This window comes from Odocoileus virginianus, chromosome 22 (genome assembly GCF_023699985.2).
Source record: "Odocoileus virginianus isolate 20LAN1187 ecotype Illinois chromosome 22, Ovbor_1.2, whole genome shotgun sequence".
NCBI lineage: Eukaryota > Metazoa > Chordata > Mammalia > Artiodactyla > Cervidae > Odocoileus > Odocoileus virginianus.
The window spans coordinates 34,604,787-34,621,904 of record NC_069695.1 but is presented as its reverse complement, the minus strand read 5'-3'; the positions used below and the strand labels follow the sequence as shown (position 1 = coordinate 34,621,904).

At 35.0% G+C, this 17,118-nt stretch overlaps 1 protein-coding gene across 7 annotated transcripts in view; it reads left to right on the top strand.

The window, feature by feature from the left end:
- Nucleotides 1–17,118, top strand: part of NOL4 (nucleolar protein 4) — a 691,960-nt gene that overhangs the window by 257,102 nt on the left and 417,740 nt on the right. Inside the window, exon 2 of one of the 7 annotated variants that reach the window (XM_070452833.1) lies at nucleotides 68–128. The exons of 5 other annotated variants lie outside the window; for them this stretch is intronic. The gene's annotated coding sequence lies outside the window, so the exon portion shown is untranslated. Of the gene's footprint in view, nucleotides 1–21; nucleotides 129–17,118 lie in introns of those variants that run through there. One more of the 7 variants, XM_070452831.1, reaches the window with a different exon arrangement.

Here is a 17,118-nt window from a genome sequence, read left to right as displayed (position 1 = left end):
GCTTTGGGGTTTCTTGAGCATTTGCTTCTTTTCCTCCATCTCTCACTGGCAACTGTTTCCCGTGCAGTATTCCTGGAGGATGCTAGAAAGGAGATGCCTTGACAGCTACTCTTCTATCTCAAACGGAGGTATATTAAATTGGAAATACGTGCATGAAAGGTTTTTCAAAGGATTATATGGAGGATTCTTTTTGGAAAGCAGTTAATGGTTTCTTGAGATTAATTAGGGGTAGTTGTTTGAAGGAAGTATATTTCTTCTGAAATTTATATGGAAAAATGAACATGGGAATAAAGGTGAAAAGGAAACACAAGTAAAAGTTCTGCTTTTTTTTTTTTAATATGCATCATTGTTGAAAGGTTTCTAGGAGGGCGATCTATAAACGCAGCCTTCGCCTTTCACATGTGGCATTGCTAAAGACAATGGTGAGATTGCTTTATTAATAATGAGCACTAGATGGGCATGGATGAACTTAGGTTTATCTACATCTGGATGAGCCAGAAGTCTGTCGTAGAGAATGAGGGACTTTGATTTATTTATATTGGGAGTAACATTAAGAACCTGATTTTTAAAAATAACTTAGTTAGACAAAGTAAATTAGAATTCACAACATATGAATGTATTTTTCTTTGGATGGTACTGAACCTATTGATGAGTAAAATAATGATTTAAGATTATTTATCTGAATATTGCTTAATAAGATTGTGTGTGTATTTTGTAAATTGCTAGCTGGGAGTTTGTTTTTCATTTCTTAAAATGTTTTACTTAGGCACCTCTATTTATGTGTCAGATTGCTTCACTTGTGTATTTCTCCAATAAGTTTATACTTGCATGGGTTTTGTTACATCTACTGTATGTATATACAGGTGTTCTTTTTTAAACGTTAAATAAAAATTCTAACATAAATTCTGTAATGGTCATAGAGGCACTAAGATAAACATGGATGCCAGTATTTCAAACCAGCATTCACATTCTTGGGTACCACATTTTCATTGAAAAATTAATGCAGAGTTGTTAAGAAATTGCTGCTAAGATATCTAATATAGATTAACAGCTCCAGGATTAATAATAAAGTAACATGTATTTCTCTTTTCAGTAAAGATTCCATATAGTTAAGGGAGAGAATGTAATCCTTCGGGTGATGTTCTTGCATAATGATTTCCTGTGTAGCATTTAAGAGCACTGATTTTCATTCACACCTGTTTTGAAATTTTGAAGAGGTTTTTAATTCATGAACTTTCCTATTGCTCTTTATGAAATTTTTATGCTGCTCCTGACATAGAATTATAGGCTCCTCCTTCTCTGAGAGACAGCCAATCATCATTTCATTGACTTAAAAAATAAAAGACCCCTTTTATCATGTGTTTCCCCACATCTCAGAGTATTTCTTCCTTAAACCTATGATAGTTTTTCTTTATGATAGCAGGGGTACAGTCATCAGAAAGACAAAAAAAAAAAAAGTGATTTTTTTTTTTTTTTTTTTTTTTTTGCATCCAAAAGCATTTATTGGTTGAAAGAGAGTACTGTATTTGAATGGTATTTTCAAGTAGACTGAGAATCATTCTAGGATTCTGAGGTTTGAAGGTTCATGACTGGCTTTGCTGTCACTGAGCGATTCATTCCTGGTGTTGCAGTTACCCACTGCTGCTGGTAATTAAGCATCATTACTACTGCGAAAAGGGAAAGAGAGAAGGGGAGAGGACAGGCTGGGGCTAATTAACTCCTTGTGTTTAATGAAAGAAAGGGAGACTGATAGCAACTGGGAGGTCAGACTAGAACCCAGCAGACACACCATGCAGGCTTCATTGAAACAGGACCATCTTTCATTCTAAAAGAAGCTTGGTCCTACCTCTTGTTTTTCCAAAAGAGCAGATGTATTTATAGCTTTGCAAATACTTTCCCCCTGAAGCCTCAAGGTAACTGATGATAAAATCAAGCAAGTGACAACTGACTTAAAAATGTAGAATACTGGAGAAGATAAGCATGCCCTTTACTATTTGTACTGGCCATGCCTAAAACTGAGGGGACATATCTGTCACTGTTTAGATTACTGTGTGGCTGAGCAGATACTGTTTGGTCACCAAGCAACAACATCCTGCGACTCAGCCATTTTAGGTCTGGAGTGGGACTGTGTGTGTGTGTGTGTGCGCGCACGTGTGCATGTATACGCACACATATGTGCTTTGCTGAGCATGGGATCTAAGTTCTTTTCCATACTACCACTGTTAATTTTCTATGTTCTTTCCTTAAAGGTGTCAGAAATTTAGAAGTATGAAATTATGGATAACTTCAAACAGTTCTAAAAAAGATACAGGAAATGCCTGACATTGATTCAGAAACAATGTTTAATCAGTGACCATTTAAAATTAGCCTCACTATGGTTACTCTGTTTTACATCTCTGATAGTTCTAGCTTAGTTTTTTTTCAGAAGCTTTACATACTGATTGACACTTTATTTTCTGGCAGCAATTAGTTAAAACATCACACTTACAAATGTAAACACATTTTACCGCTTCTATTAGGAAAGGTAAATTTAGAAAAGAATCAGAAATTTCATTACATTTCATTAGTAATATTATTCATGCATTATTGTTTATTTTTTAAAAGTCTACTACATTCTATAAGTCATTAGGAAATTCAGTAAACTCACATTTCTATTTGTCTTTCAGTCTTAACCAAACAAGGTAATGAATATCCAAACTATAAAATCAAATAACGTGAGCAATGCTTTTCTTTCCCTGTATTTGTAGGAACCGACATTTTGGCCCTTTTTTTTTTAAAAAACCGTTTATGTATATTTTTTCCCTTTATTTATTCCACGAGGAAACATAAAATGAATTTTTTATCCAGAAAAGAAAATACACTATCTCTAGTTATGTCATTTAAAAATGATAATTTATTCAGTTCTCAATCTGTAGCCTCAGATTTCATATTTTCTCACTGTGTATACTACTAATTGATTACTGTACAGTGATTAGAATGAATATTCATGGACTGGTTCATAAGCAGTTACTGTTTTTTAGTTCTCTGATTGTAGTTTTGGTTATTTTTTTTAATACCACATCAGAGTGAAGAAAATAGTACATAAGGAGTCTGTGTACATTTCCATTTGGCCTAAGGCGGTGACTGAGGCTCACATCATGTATATTGGGCCTTGATCTGTAATTTGCTGTAGAAATTCTAGAAAACAAAGCCGAGGGATATGCCGGCTATACACAATGATACTTTGTATCTCTGACAGAGAGGAAGCAAAACAGTAGTCACGGAGACACCCAAATTTTGCTTATCTCTTAATACTTCCGCAGTGGGAATTCCTGCTGATGACTGATGCATTTTTCCCCCTTCATCTAAATATTTTGGGACACACTATACCGTAGATCTTTGTGGAGGTTAAAGAGATCCCAAGTATGAATTTCAGCATTGTGGTTTATAAGCTGACTTCAGGAGCACTTAAGAGTTGTTGGGAGGAATCGGTCATCCGTGGCAAGTCCAAGTCCCTAGCACAGCACCTCCTTTAGGTTCTCAAGGAATAGTGGATGCCAGGCTTCCCTGGTGGCTCAGAGGGTAAAGCATCTGCCTGCAATGCAGGGGACCTGGGTTCGATCCCTTGGTTGGGAAGATCCTCTGGAGAAGGAAATAGCAACCCACTCCAGTACTCTTGCTTGGAAAATTCCTTGGACGGAGGAGCCTGGTGGGCTACAGTCCAGGGGGTCACAAAGAGTTGGACATGACTGAGCAACTTCACTTTCCTTTCCTTTTACTAGAGGCCAGTTGGCCATGAGGATTAAGAGACAAAGGGCTTGTCGAGTTAACACCCCTGAATTTTAGAAGGAAATCAGACCCTCTTAGTACATGAGGACTAGTTGTTTAGTCACAAATTTGTGTCTGACTCTTTGTGACACCATAGATTGCAGCCTGCCAGGCTCTTCTCTCCATGGGATTTTCCAGGCAGGAGTAGTGGAGTGCGTTGTCATTTCCTTCTCCGCGGAATCTTCCTGACCCAGGAATCAAATCCACATCCCCTGTATTACAGGCAGATTCGTTACCACTGAGTAACCTGGGGAGCCCATATGAGGACTATCCCACATTTGTTTCTGAAGATACCAGTCCTTAGCTTTTCTGTTAGTGCTTCTTAGTTGTGTTACTAGTGACTATGGTGAAGGTGAGGGATAAGACCCAGCACATATGTATTCCCTCTGGAAACCTTCTGAGCAACAATTCTGAGATTCCACTTGTCAAGATTTTAAACTCTGGCCTTTCTATATAGGATAGAGAAAAGATGAGGAAGGAAATACAAGGATGTGGCAGCAGAATTTCCAAGTTCTGATCTCCATGTCAAGATCATAACGACCTCTCACTAATAGCTGTTGTATTTGCCAAGATTTTTTATATCTAACTAGGAAAGATTAAAGTGAATCCATTGTGTTTTAGCTTATACTCATTTTCATAGTCCTAGGATAGCAACATAAACTTCATGGACAGCATGGGTGGCAGGAAACATGGTATAGTGGGCAGGGTAAGGATTTTAGAGCAAGATTTAAATCCTGGATTTGATATTTACTGGAGTTGTGAGTTAGAAAGTTTCTTATTTAAAGACACAGTTTCCTCTTTGTTTCTCTTTGAGGATTTCCTAATTTGCATTCAAAACTTTGCCTAGTTTTAGTTTTGGATGAGGATAATCATACTTCATAAGCATATAGTATATACAGCGTATGCTTGACACATAATAGATGCTACAAAAATAGAAGCTAATCTAAGTATTAACAAGGCAAGAACACCATGATATAATTTTAATTATGTGTTATGAACTCAAAATCACAGTGTAATAAGGAGTTTAAATACAAGATACATATATGCATTAATGTATTTTATTGCATCTTTTTTCTTACTCCAATTTTAGAAACTAAAAAATGACTTTGTTTTCTTAAAAGTGATACACTCATTACTCAAAAGTCTAAGTGAAAAGGAAAAAAATGCCAAAAATTCATGCTAAGTCTCTTGCCTAGATATATCCATTAACTAATTATGAGTATCATTACAGACATCCATCTAAACAAGTATCCCAAAAGAAGATTAGAGATAATGGTTGATGGTCATACTGTATATGGAGAAGCAGAAGTGATTTTCTAAAACTGGGATGATAAATATATGCTAATTTAAGAAGAATAAAATATAATATTACCAAAATGTCACAAAAATACACGAAATTCAAAAATTTTCTAATAGATTAAGGTTTATTCACAGAAGTGTGTATTCTTAAAATTGACAGAAGAGATTAAAATATTGACAGTGAATTATATTTAATTTTTCAACTACAATTTCAGTTTTATACCATATAATTGACTTTCTCCAGTGGAAGATAAGGGATAAATCTTTTTTCATTTTTTACCTTCTTGTTACTGTTATCCTTGTTTATAATACATTACATTTATTCTATTACAAATGTTATATATTTTGTTGTATTATATAAATAACATTGCTTTTATTGTAAAGGTTCTTTATGTTATAGTGTATAATTTGCTTCTTACAATTATTGTCCCTTTGTTATGTTTAAATGCATATCATCCATTCTTTTACCTGGTTTTCTTTACCTCTAAATTATCTGACTTGATTCATCAGTTGATTAGTTGTAATTCCTGATCATCATTTTTTCCCCTAAAGAAGGGTTCCTATTTTCTATTCTTTGGGGTTTATATGCAACTGAAAAATATTTCTCCTTTTCCTTTGTACCTAAAGGGCAACTTAGCTAGGTATAATTTCTTTGTTTTCACTCTTTCCACCAGAACATTGTAGATAATTGTGTTAGCACTCTTAAAATTCAGTGGCAAACTTGTTTTTTCCCCAAATTTCATGGATTTATTTACTTAGGTATCCTTAAATTTAAATAATTTGAATAAGACACATTTTGAATTCCTTTTCTCACTCTCTCTCTTTAGTAGTAGTACCCCCATCCATGGCTTCCGTTGTGTGTCTGTTTTGAGGACCTAATACACTTCTGCTGGAGTTCAGATCTGTGCTTTGTTTTCCATCAAAATATTCCAAGGCACTTAAAATTAAATTCAAAAATTTTTCTTCTCTCCATTCCCCATACTAGGTCCTCCAAGCTAACCTCTTAAAAAAAAAAAATTCTTTACAATTTTTCTTTCTCCATGGGTGGCAATACAATTTGTTCACCTTTCCAAGCCAAAAGTCTGTGATATGATTGATTTTCCCCCTTTCTTCTCTTTTTATGGTCAATACTTGATAGAATACTGTTGATTCTATCAGCTTAATATCTCTTGAACCGACTGAACATATTCTTACAACACCATACCATGAGGTATGTCTATTGCTTGATAATTTGTCTTTGCTTTTGTTTTGCCAAATTTGTTTTGATGGAAGGGAGGGCATCATGTGTAACATATCTTTGACAGTAATTAATGGGATAAATGAAAATTGCTTCCCAGCCTCATAACACAATGGAAATCTTCTTATTTAAACACTACACATCAGCTAGTTATAACCAGATTTGGGGTCTATTTTTAAAATTTTATATATTTAAATTGTGGTTAAAAAACATAAGTGAAAAAGTGATATACTTTTCCATCTTAAACATATGTAAGTGTGTGGTATAACAGTATTAAGCATATATACTTTGTTGTACAACAGATCTCTAGAATGTTTTCATCTTGCAAAACTGAAACTCTGTAACTAATAAAGAATTCCCTCTTTCCCCTTCCCTCCAGCCCCTGGAAACCACCATTCTACTCTCTGATTTTGTGAATCTGACTACTTTTGATACCTCATATAATTGCATGCATGCTTGCCCTGTCATGACTGACTCTTTGCTACCCCATGGACTGTAGCCTGCCAGACTCCTGTCCATGGCCTCTCCCAGGAGTGAGTTGCCATTTCCTTCTCCAGGGGATCTTCCCAACCTGGGGATTAAACCGGAACCTTCTGCATTGACGACTCAATGGGCATGAGTTTGAGTAAACTCCAGGAGTTGGTGATGGGCAGGGAGGCCTGGCATGCTGCAGTCCATGGGGTCTGAGAGAGTCGGACACGACTGAGCAACTGAACTGAACTTCTGCATTGCAGGCAGATTCTTTACCTTTTGAACCATTGGGGAAGCCCCCCTCCCCCTACAGTATAAGGGGAATTACACAGTGTTTGTCTTTTTGTGATTGATTGTCTCATTAGCATAATACCCTCAAAATTCATCCATGTTAAATTGTGTCACAGGATTTCCTTACTTTTAATGGCTGAATAATATACTGTTTAATGTGTTTACCACATTTTTTTTTTTATTCGTCTGTCGACAAGCGTTTGAATTGCTTCCACCTTTGGGCTTCCCGGATATCTAAGTTGGTAAAGAATCCACCTGCAATGCAGGAGACCCCAGTTCAATTCCTGGGTTGGGAAGAGCCCCTGGCGAAGGGATAAGCTACCCACTCCAGTATTCTTAAGCTTCTCTTGTGGCTCAGCTGAAAAGAATCTGCCTGCAATGCGGGAGACCTGGGTTTGATCACTGGGTTGGGGAGATCCCCTGGAAAAGGGAAAGGCTACTCACTCTAGCATTTTGGGCTGGAGAATTTCATGGACTGTATAGTCCACAGGGTGGAAAAGAGTCAACAAGACTGAGAGACTTTCACTTTCACTTTTGGCTGTTAGAAATAGTGCTGCTGCGAAGGGTGTCCCTTCAAAATTCTGCTTTTAATTCTTTTGGATGTATACCCACAAGTGGGATTGCTGGATCACATGGTAGTTCTATTTTTAAATTTTTGGGGAACTTCCATGCTGTTTTCCTTAGCAGTTATACCATTTGTAGTCCCATCAGAAGCAGGAAAAGATGGCCTTTTTTTTTTTAGGCTGTGAAACTGGTGACTTTGCTTGTCATCTAGAGTTCTTTAATGAGCACATTGCTTTTTTAGGCAATAGAAAGTTTTGAATGTAACACAATTAATAAAAATGCCTTGCATTTATCAACTTATTAATATATATTGGTTAAGGATTGAGCTAATAACTTTAAACAAAATGTCCCCTTTAACATTCACAATAATCCTATCAGATGAACATTTTTTATTACATACTTGATAAAATTGTGGTTTAAATTAAGATAACTTTCTAAAGTCACATAGCTTGACAAGAAACTATTTCAGTTGCATTCCAAAGTCTGTGCTTTGGTTTCCAAACTTTTAAAATAATGCAGTCTAGTGATTAAAGCAAATTGAATGTTCCTCCAACTTGTGTATTTTTATAAATTACATATAGTTCTGTATCAATACTTAATACATAGCACATATTCAAAAATGTAAATATATAGGATGGTTACTTAGTTCAGTTCAGTCGCTGACTTGTGTCCGACTCTTTGCGACACCATGGACTGCACCACGCCAGGCTGCCCTGTCCATCACCAACTATTATTAAATGTATAAAAACATAAATTTTAATGTTTTTATTTATCTCAGCAGGTCATCTCATGCATTTCCTGGGGTGTGCACATACCAATTTGGAGACAGTTACTCTAATCCATAGGATAATATTGTGTGTGTGTGTTTGGTCGCTTAGTTGTGTCTGACTCTTTGTGATCCCCTGGACCATAGCCTGCCAGGCCTCTTTGTCCATGGGATTCTCCAGGCGAAAATACTGGAGCGGGTTGCAATTTCCTTCTCTAGGGGATCTTCCTGACCCAGGAATCGAACCCAGGTCTCCTGCATTGCAGGCAGATGATTTACTGACTGAGCTGTTGTTGAAGGCAGAAACTATTGTTGAAGCCTAATATTACCTCACAGCAAATCATTTTAGTTAAGACCTTACACTTCAGCTAAAATACCGCCTTCTCTCTTACAGGGGAGTGCCTCTACACTTAACACAATATTAAAAATAATTTCTTAGCCATAAAAATCCATGACATTCATAAAACAATTATACTCTTTTGGTATTGTTTTGATGGAGGTGAGATTTTATTTCATCAAAGCAAGATGAGATGGTACACAGTCAAGAATAACTGAAGTGCAGGGTACAGTGGAAGATGAAGTTGGAAAAGTGGGTGGGGGCAAAAGTATGGGAAGCATCTACTACTATGTTGCAAAGTTTGACCTTCCTTCTATAGGGAATGCCAGCTACCAGAAGTGTTTGAGCAACGATGTTATGATTTAGGTCTTATGGGTAGGGACTTGAGATCTCTCCTTGGTTTATGCTGATTATAAATCAGATGAATAAAGAATAAAAGTTGAACAGTTCCTTTTGCCTCAACATTTGTTTGAAATATTATAGTTATAAATTTTATATTAGATACTGAAATCAAATTGTCAACCAGTAAATCAATATAGTTCAATAGCTTGATATTGTGTAATTGAATCATGTTGTACAAACATCAGACTTTATTAATCCCAATGCAGTGTTAAAAATAGGATTGCTTTAAATGTAAGAAAATTAATTTAAAGACATTTAAAAGGACACAACTTAATTACACAACAACAAAGCATCCCTAAACTATGCAGTTTAGTTTTTCCTGATTTTAAAATTTCTACAGAAGAATGATACTCTAAATACTCTTTTGTGTCTTTTACTTTTATTGGATCTTGTTGTGAGATTCACCCATGTTGTTGTATGTAGCTGTAGTTAGCGTTCTTTAGAATGAATATATCAAAATTTCATTCATCCTGCTGATGATACATTTGACTATTTGACTTCTAACTTGTTTAATGTACTATGAACATTTGGCAAAATGTGGCAAGAATTTAAATCTATAAAAATTAAAAATTTTGGAAAGAAAAAGGAATATGGATGAAATCATCTTGTAATAAAATGGTTTTTTTTCCTTCTGTTTTTAGAGTTGAGGAGAAATAATTTTTGACTTCTTATTACTACATCCACAGCTACAAAGATTTACCAGAGAAATTGTTCTAAAACCCACGGGAGATTTCTATATATTAATAGAATACTTATTCAAGCACAGACCTTTTCAAAGTAATATTTCAAATATTGCCTAGAACATGAAGTTTATACTTTAAGGCAGTATTCTAAATCCTATTCCAAGTTGTTTATTCCTCAGACTTGTTTGATTTTAAGTTCACATACCTTTCTCTGCCGCTGTGATTCTTCAATCTTTGTGTACTGTGATAGGCAGGATTCTAAGATGACTCCGAAACGACCCTCACATGTGTTTAATTTCCTTACCTTTGACTGTGAGTGGAAAGTGTGCATATGATCTCTGATTCCTATGGTTATGTTATACGGCACAGTTAACTGGAAGAAAGGGGGCTCTTTTAGGTGGGTCTGACTTAAGCACATTAACCTTTTAAAAGCAGAGAGTTTTTATAGCAGAAATAGCAGGCAGAGAATTTCAAAACCTGAGTTGGATTCATTGTAAGGGAGATTCTCTGTTGCTGAGATGGAGGGGGCCATGTGGTTAGGAGCTGAGAGTATGCTTTGCCAACAGCTAGCAAAACAATGGGGACCTAAGTCCTACAACCACAGGAATAAATTCTGACCAAAGGAAGCTTTTCCCAGTTGGGCTTCCAAGAAAGAATGTAGCTGTCTTCCACCTTGATTTCAGCTTTATAAGAACCTGAGCAGAAGACCCATTAAAATATGCTGGACTCATAGAAAATGATGATTTTCATATTTCATTTCATATCTCATAGAAACTGTGAGATAATATAAGTTTGTGAAGCTTTAAGCCACCCAATTTGTAATTAGACAGCAAGAGAAAATAATACATAGTTTTTTGGTCTAAATCTTTCAAAAAGCATTTGCTTAGTTAAAACAACTTTTTACAAAGCATATTTGACTAATTGTGGTTTAAGATGCATCTGGGAATAATTTAAATAGCATTCTGCTAATGCCTGATGTGTTGCTATTTTAATCATTTTTCATGCGATGGTACATAATTTAGTAAAATATATAATTTCTAATAGCTCATTTGAGATAGTTATTGATCACATTAGATATATTTGTGTGTGTGTGTGTATATATATATTGCTTTATTACTATGTACTAATTTGATTTTTCTGTTTTTAATTAAAATATTTTATTTCACTATATTCCATCTATCTTCTTTATAGACTATGAAGTGGCTTACTGTTTTATGGTTTTCAGGGAGGATGGAGGTTGAGGAGTGCATGTATTAAAACAGAGCATTATACACATCATTATATTAATGTATGTTTAAGTATTTTTTGACTGAATAGTGACAAATAACAATATGCAGCAATATCATTTATTAGCACTAACCATCCTATAATTTTATTTTTAAATAATTATTTTATTATAGTATTATACATTTTAAATGAGCCCTGCTTAATATTTGGGGAATTAGCATGTAGAAAATAACAATAACAGGTATATCTTCTTCTGTCAAGATATTAACAGGAATTGGAATCATTTTCCTCTCTCTCTGTTGAGAAGAGAAAATCTTTATTTTGATTATTTTCCCTTTCTATCTGAGGTTTATTCAAGAGACTCTTATGTCCCACTCTTCCTAATTTTAATCAAGTGTTCATTTGTGCTAGTTATTTTCAGAGTTACAGATTTTTCAAGTGTTGGGCACTGTTAGAAAACTGGAAGGTTGTGAAGGAGACTCGGAATATAAGTTCAGAAAGTGGAAAGCTTCATTTTGGTGATACAAAGGAATAGCTTGTCTGACAGTCAGAGAAAGGATGTTTTTGTTGTTAGTTCTTAAAGTTATGTGTTTTCAGAAAATATTATTTGAATATTTGGGTCTCACCATTATGTATAAAAATAGTAGTCATTGAGATAAGGTTGGATAATATTTTTTAAGTTATCTTTTTTTTCCTTTGGTGGGGTGCCAGGGTGAGGGGGTGCAGAGGCAACACTTATAGGTGGACCCGACTGCAGTTGCCAGATGGCTAGAGGGCTTTAGGGGTTTAATCTAGGAACATGGGGCAAAGATAAGTGGCACATATCTAATGTCTAGCTTGGTCATAATAACACTATGCTTTAACCAATTGACCTAATTAGATGGGATTTTCAAGACTAGATGGTATTTTGATTGAAAGTATAATAAAAGATCTCTTAATAGAGCTTCACTAAGAGTGAATTAATCAAAATTCTCTTCCCAGGGTGTGGATAGTTCATTCAAAGTAGTCTACACTGTAGTAACCTGTGCCTTGTACATGTGAAATGGAGTTGTGTTTATATTACTGGTTACATTTTCCCACATCTTTTGTGTGAGTTTCAATTATTATCATTTTGCCATTTAAATATTTCATAACTGATGAACTGAATGCATGAACATAAATTCAGTGCTTTAGAAAGGCTCAAAATTAGTGTGAATTGCTAAAAAGTACAATTAGGAAAAAATAGAGAAAAAAGAAGAAAATAGGTTTCTGCACAGACTAGATTACAAGTAAAAACTTACTTTAAAGTAACTGAAACTAGAAGTCATGGACAATGCATTGACAATCCATGACACTTGGAATGTCAATCGGTAGGCTCATACTTAAAGAAAACATCTTTGTCTTATCACAAATTTAGCAAATAATTATATGTTAGCATATATTAAATAAATGAAAGTTTGATATTGACATTTACATGTGATGTATTCACTGTCTTCCAACTTTAAATTTTTAAATTCTTAACTGAATAGCTTTAAGGCTAACAAGAGCTTTATGCACTAACATAGATAATAATAATAGGTGGTGTTTGGCCAGCCATGGAAATAATGAGTTAAAGATACACATACTGGCAGTACTGATAAAATAATATACTGTTATGATGATGAAGAATTTAGTGTTTCCGGATGGTTGTTTCCATTCAGGTGAGCCAGATGCCATAACTTGATCATGTGGGTTTATCAAGTCCTCTTTAAACCCACATTTAACAAGCCATCTTTTGATTATTCGGGTTCCTACATAAATCGACCAAAGAGAGAGGATGCACTGTCAAACTTTTGCCGATATTGGGAATATTTGAGTTATATTTTTCAGTATAAGTTAAGTGATTTTAGGTTTTATACTATAATATCTGCTGAGTTTTTGGTGGAGTTCAGAAAGTCTATGTGTAACCAGTATGTCTGTACATACACTGATGAGCTCTCCAAAAGAACACTAGTAAGCTGATGAGATGAGAAGGGGAACATGGATATCAGGGAGGCAAAGGTGGGTCCGTCACCTGACTCATTTGCAGTTCCCCCTTCTGGGCAGTCTTTCTTAGTTTCCAGTTCCCTTGACATCCTTGTTGTTCTCTTCTAATTAAGTTATTTTCTAAAATATGGTACCTGGCATACTTTATATATAGGGTTATAATCATAGTTTGCCTATAACTTTGAATTGTGCTTTTTTCATTTAAAATCATTATTAAGATTTCCCTAATAGTCTTCATAATTTTTTATAGCTTTATAAATACCTAATCAAGTGTTTCTACCATAACTTTCTTCTTTTTAAAATTTTTATTTGATTTTACTCTTTTGAACATTAAACAAAATTTTTTAATTGAAGCAGTTGATTTACAATGCTGTGTTTCTAGTGTAGAGCAAAACAGCAAAGTGATTCAATTTCATCTATATCTCTCTCTATATATATATACACACATATAACTATATTCATATATTTCTTTTCAGAGTCTTTTCCATTATATTTTATTACAAGATATTAAATGTAGCTCCCATCCTTGTTGTTACCATAACTGTCCCCATAATTTTCTTTACTATTTCCATATGATTTATCATTAGTTTATTTTTTTGCTTTAAGTTTATTTTCCCACTTAATTATGATACTTGTCTATCCTTTTCAAAAATACGTGTGTGTGTTTGTATCTTGGAATTGATTTTTTTGGCCCTCAATGAGGAACTTTCCTTGAATTTTCTTAGGATCCAAGAACTTTGTAAATCTTACTCCTGTTTTCTAGCTCAGGATATGTCCTGTTTTAATGTGCTTACCCATTACTTGAGAATCTTGTTAGAATGGAGATTCTGGGTCAGGCCAGGGCTTACGACTCTTTGTTTGTAAAAAAAAAAAAAAGCTCCATGTGGGTTACCAGTGATGGTCAAAAGGATGTATCTCTTTCATTACGAATCATTATGGATGAGTTCTTTCATGAAAAACTAGTGAGAACCTAAAATACAACTACCTGAGCACTCTGAAAAACAATAAAAGGCAGAATGCGGATGGAAATGGATTAGACGCCAAACAATACGTGGGGTGAGTTTGTCTCTGTTCTTCCCATTCTTTTATCTCCTAGATTTAACTGAAGGCTAGTCTCAGTCATGGAGCTGCTCTGATGCTATATGTTGGCCATGCTGGTAGAGAGGACCCTAAAACTCTTAGTGGATAACCTTTCTTGTTGGCTAGAGGAGACATGTGGATAGGGCCCCTGTGGTCTGAGTGTCTGTGAAATTCCACTACTACTTTCTCTCTCTCATTTTCCTGATACATGTGTCCTGAAGATGGCTCCAGTCTCATGAATTTATGCAAAATGCAGAAGGATGAAATGCTGAGAGGCACTGATATTTTCATGCTAGAGGAATCAAAAATAAAGGGATGTTGGAAACAAGAGTAAGGGAAATACCAGAAAGTTCTTTGTCAAGCTGTGAATGTGAAGCACATATGCAAAGTACCATGACCAAGTCTTTGAGAACTGAAGTGTGATATATGCTACAAGTCCCAGATTAATCCCTATACTACCCATGTGCAGATTAGACCCAAAGAAATAGAAAAATTTGAAAACTTAATTGATAATGGAATCATTGGTGATAAGGCAAGCAAAGCTCATGGTCTGAGTCTAATAGGATTTAGTGCATGATATAAATATACAACACTTTCTAGAAGATTTTAGTGGGATCCAGAACCTCACAACACAATAAAAATGTTCAGGATACAGCCTGAAATAAGATAGTTTTATATGCAAAATTGCATATAAAAATGATGAAAATTGGACATGTTTTAAGAGGAAAAAACCAACAGATGCCAACTCTGAGTTGAGTCAGATGTTGAAGTTAAGAACTTTCAGCTATTATAACCAATGCTCTATGCAGAAAATGACAGCTATTATAACCAATGCTCTATGCAGAAAATGAAAATACTTTTGAAATTAATGGAAAAATAGATACTCTAAGCAGAGGAAGAGTAACTTTAGTTCTTTTAAAAAGAATAAAATGCAAAGATTTGAACTAAAAAATTTAATGTGATAAAAATTTACTGGGTGGGCTCAAGAGTAGAATGCAGATAGCAGATGAAGGAGTCAATGAGTTTAAAGATAGATTAATAGAAATTATCATATCTGAAAAACAGGGTAGAAGAAGATTACAGTATAAAAAAATAAATTTTTCTTTTTGCCACTGAAATCATAGAAGAAGAAAAGAAAGAAATTGTTATAGAAGAAAAATATTTGGAAAAATATTGACTAAAAGTTTCCCAGATTTGGTAACAAACAAAGATATGTGGTAAAACCCAAACAAGATAAAATTTAAAAATGCTTTAAAACACATAATGAACGTGCCGGAAAAAAACAATCTTGAAAGCAGCCAGAGGTATATAACACACGATAATTCAGGTGACCACAGAGTTCTCCTCAGAGACAATGGAGGACCCTAACAATAGTACTTTTTTTCTTTTCTTTTTTTTTAAATGTTGAAAGAATTGTATATTCATTGAAGAATACCTGTTCAAGAAAGAAGATGATATAAAGACATTATCTGATGAAGAAAGCTATGAATTATTTTCCACTGGACCTGCTCTAAATTTAATGCCAAAGGAAGTTCTTTAGGTTGAAGAGGAATGGTGTGTGTGTGTGTGTGTGTGTGTGTATATGTATATGTAAGTATGTGTGTGTTAGTCATTCAGTTGTGTTCAACTCTTTGCAACCCCGTGGACGGTAGCCAACCAGACTCCCCAGTTGGTGGAATTCTCCAGGCAAGAATGCTGGAGTGGGTTGCCAGTGGATAGCCTCTTCTCCAGGCTATCTTCCTGACCCTGGGGTCGAACCCTGGTCTCTTGCATTATAGGCGGATTCTTTACTGCCTGAGCTACCAGGAAAGCCTGAGGAAGAATGGTACTAGAAGGAAATTTGGAACTTTACTAAAGGAAGAGAAATAGAAACTATAAATAAACTATTTTTCATCTTCTATATTCTTTAAAATATATATGGCTTTTGAAAGAAAAAATTATAGCACTGGTGGGGTTTTAAAGTTTATGTAGCTATGATAAGTATATATATAAAATATACAAAGGATATTTTCTAACTAAAAGAATTAAGATATCAAATAAGAGAAAGTTATCTGGTTATTCCCCTAGTATTCAAAGATTCAACAACATACTTTTAAGTAACCTATAGGTGAAAGAAGAAATCCCAAAGAAAATTAGACAATATTTGAAACAGAATGAAAATGATAGTGTAGCATATCAGAATTTTCAGGATGCACCTAAAGGAAGATTTTGAGGAAAATTTATGATGGTGAGTGCTTACGTCACAAAAGATGAAATGTCTCAAATCAGTAATCTCAGCTTCCACCTAAGGGACTAGATAAATAAAAGCAAATGAAATCTGGTGAAAGCAGAATCTAAATTTTAGTTAATTCCTGGTGAACTCAGTAAGTTGAACGTATCCCTTTGCCTGGGATTCTAAGGACTGAGGGTGGTTCACATAGTGTCACAGACAGAGTGGAGATTACTGGGCTTTGGTTCCTGCTGATGGTACTGGTATCTGCTCAGATGTATTGGATTGGCCATAATCTCTCATAGGAAAACCCGAAGGAACTTTCTGGCCAATCCAATCCATTTCCCCATTCAATTTGTTTCTATCATGTAGATTGCTAATGTGGTACACCTTGTTTGTGAATACAGGGCTTATACAAATATGGGACTCTTTTAGGTATCTTGTTGTCTTTCTTGATATCATGGGTTGAGTTCACCTACTCTCCTGTGGGTGCTTGTGAGACTGTCTCACTGATACTCATTGGCATTCAGCTGTCTCCATTCTCTTGCTCACAAACTATGTCAGATGCAGAAAAATTAACAAAATAAGCCACCCACCTGTTATATTTATTGTTGTTGTTTTTCAGTCGTTGTGTCCAACTCTTTGCAACCCTGTGGACTACAGCATTCCAGGCTCCCCTGTCCTTCACTGTCCCCCAGAGTTTGCTCAGATTCACATCCATTGAATCAGTGATGCTATCTA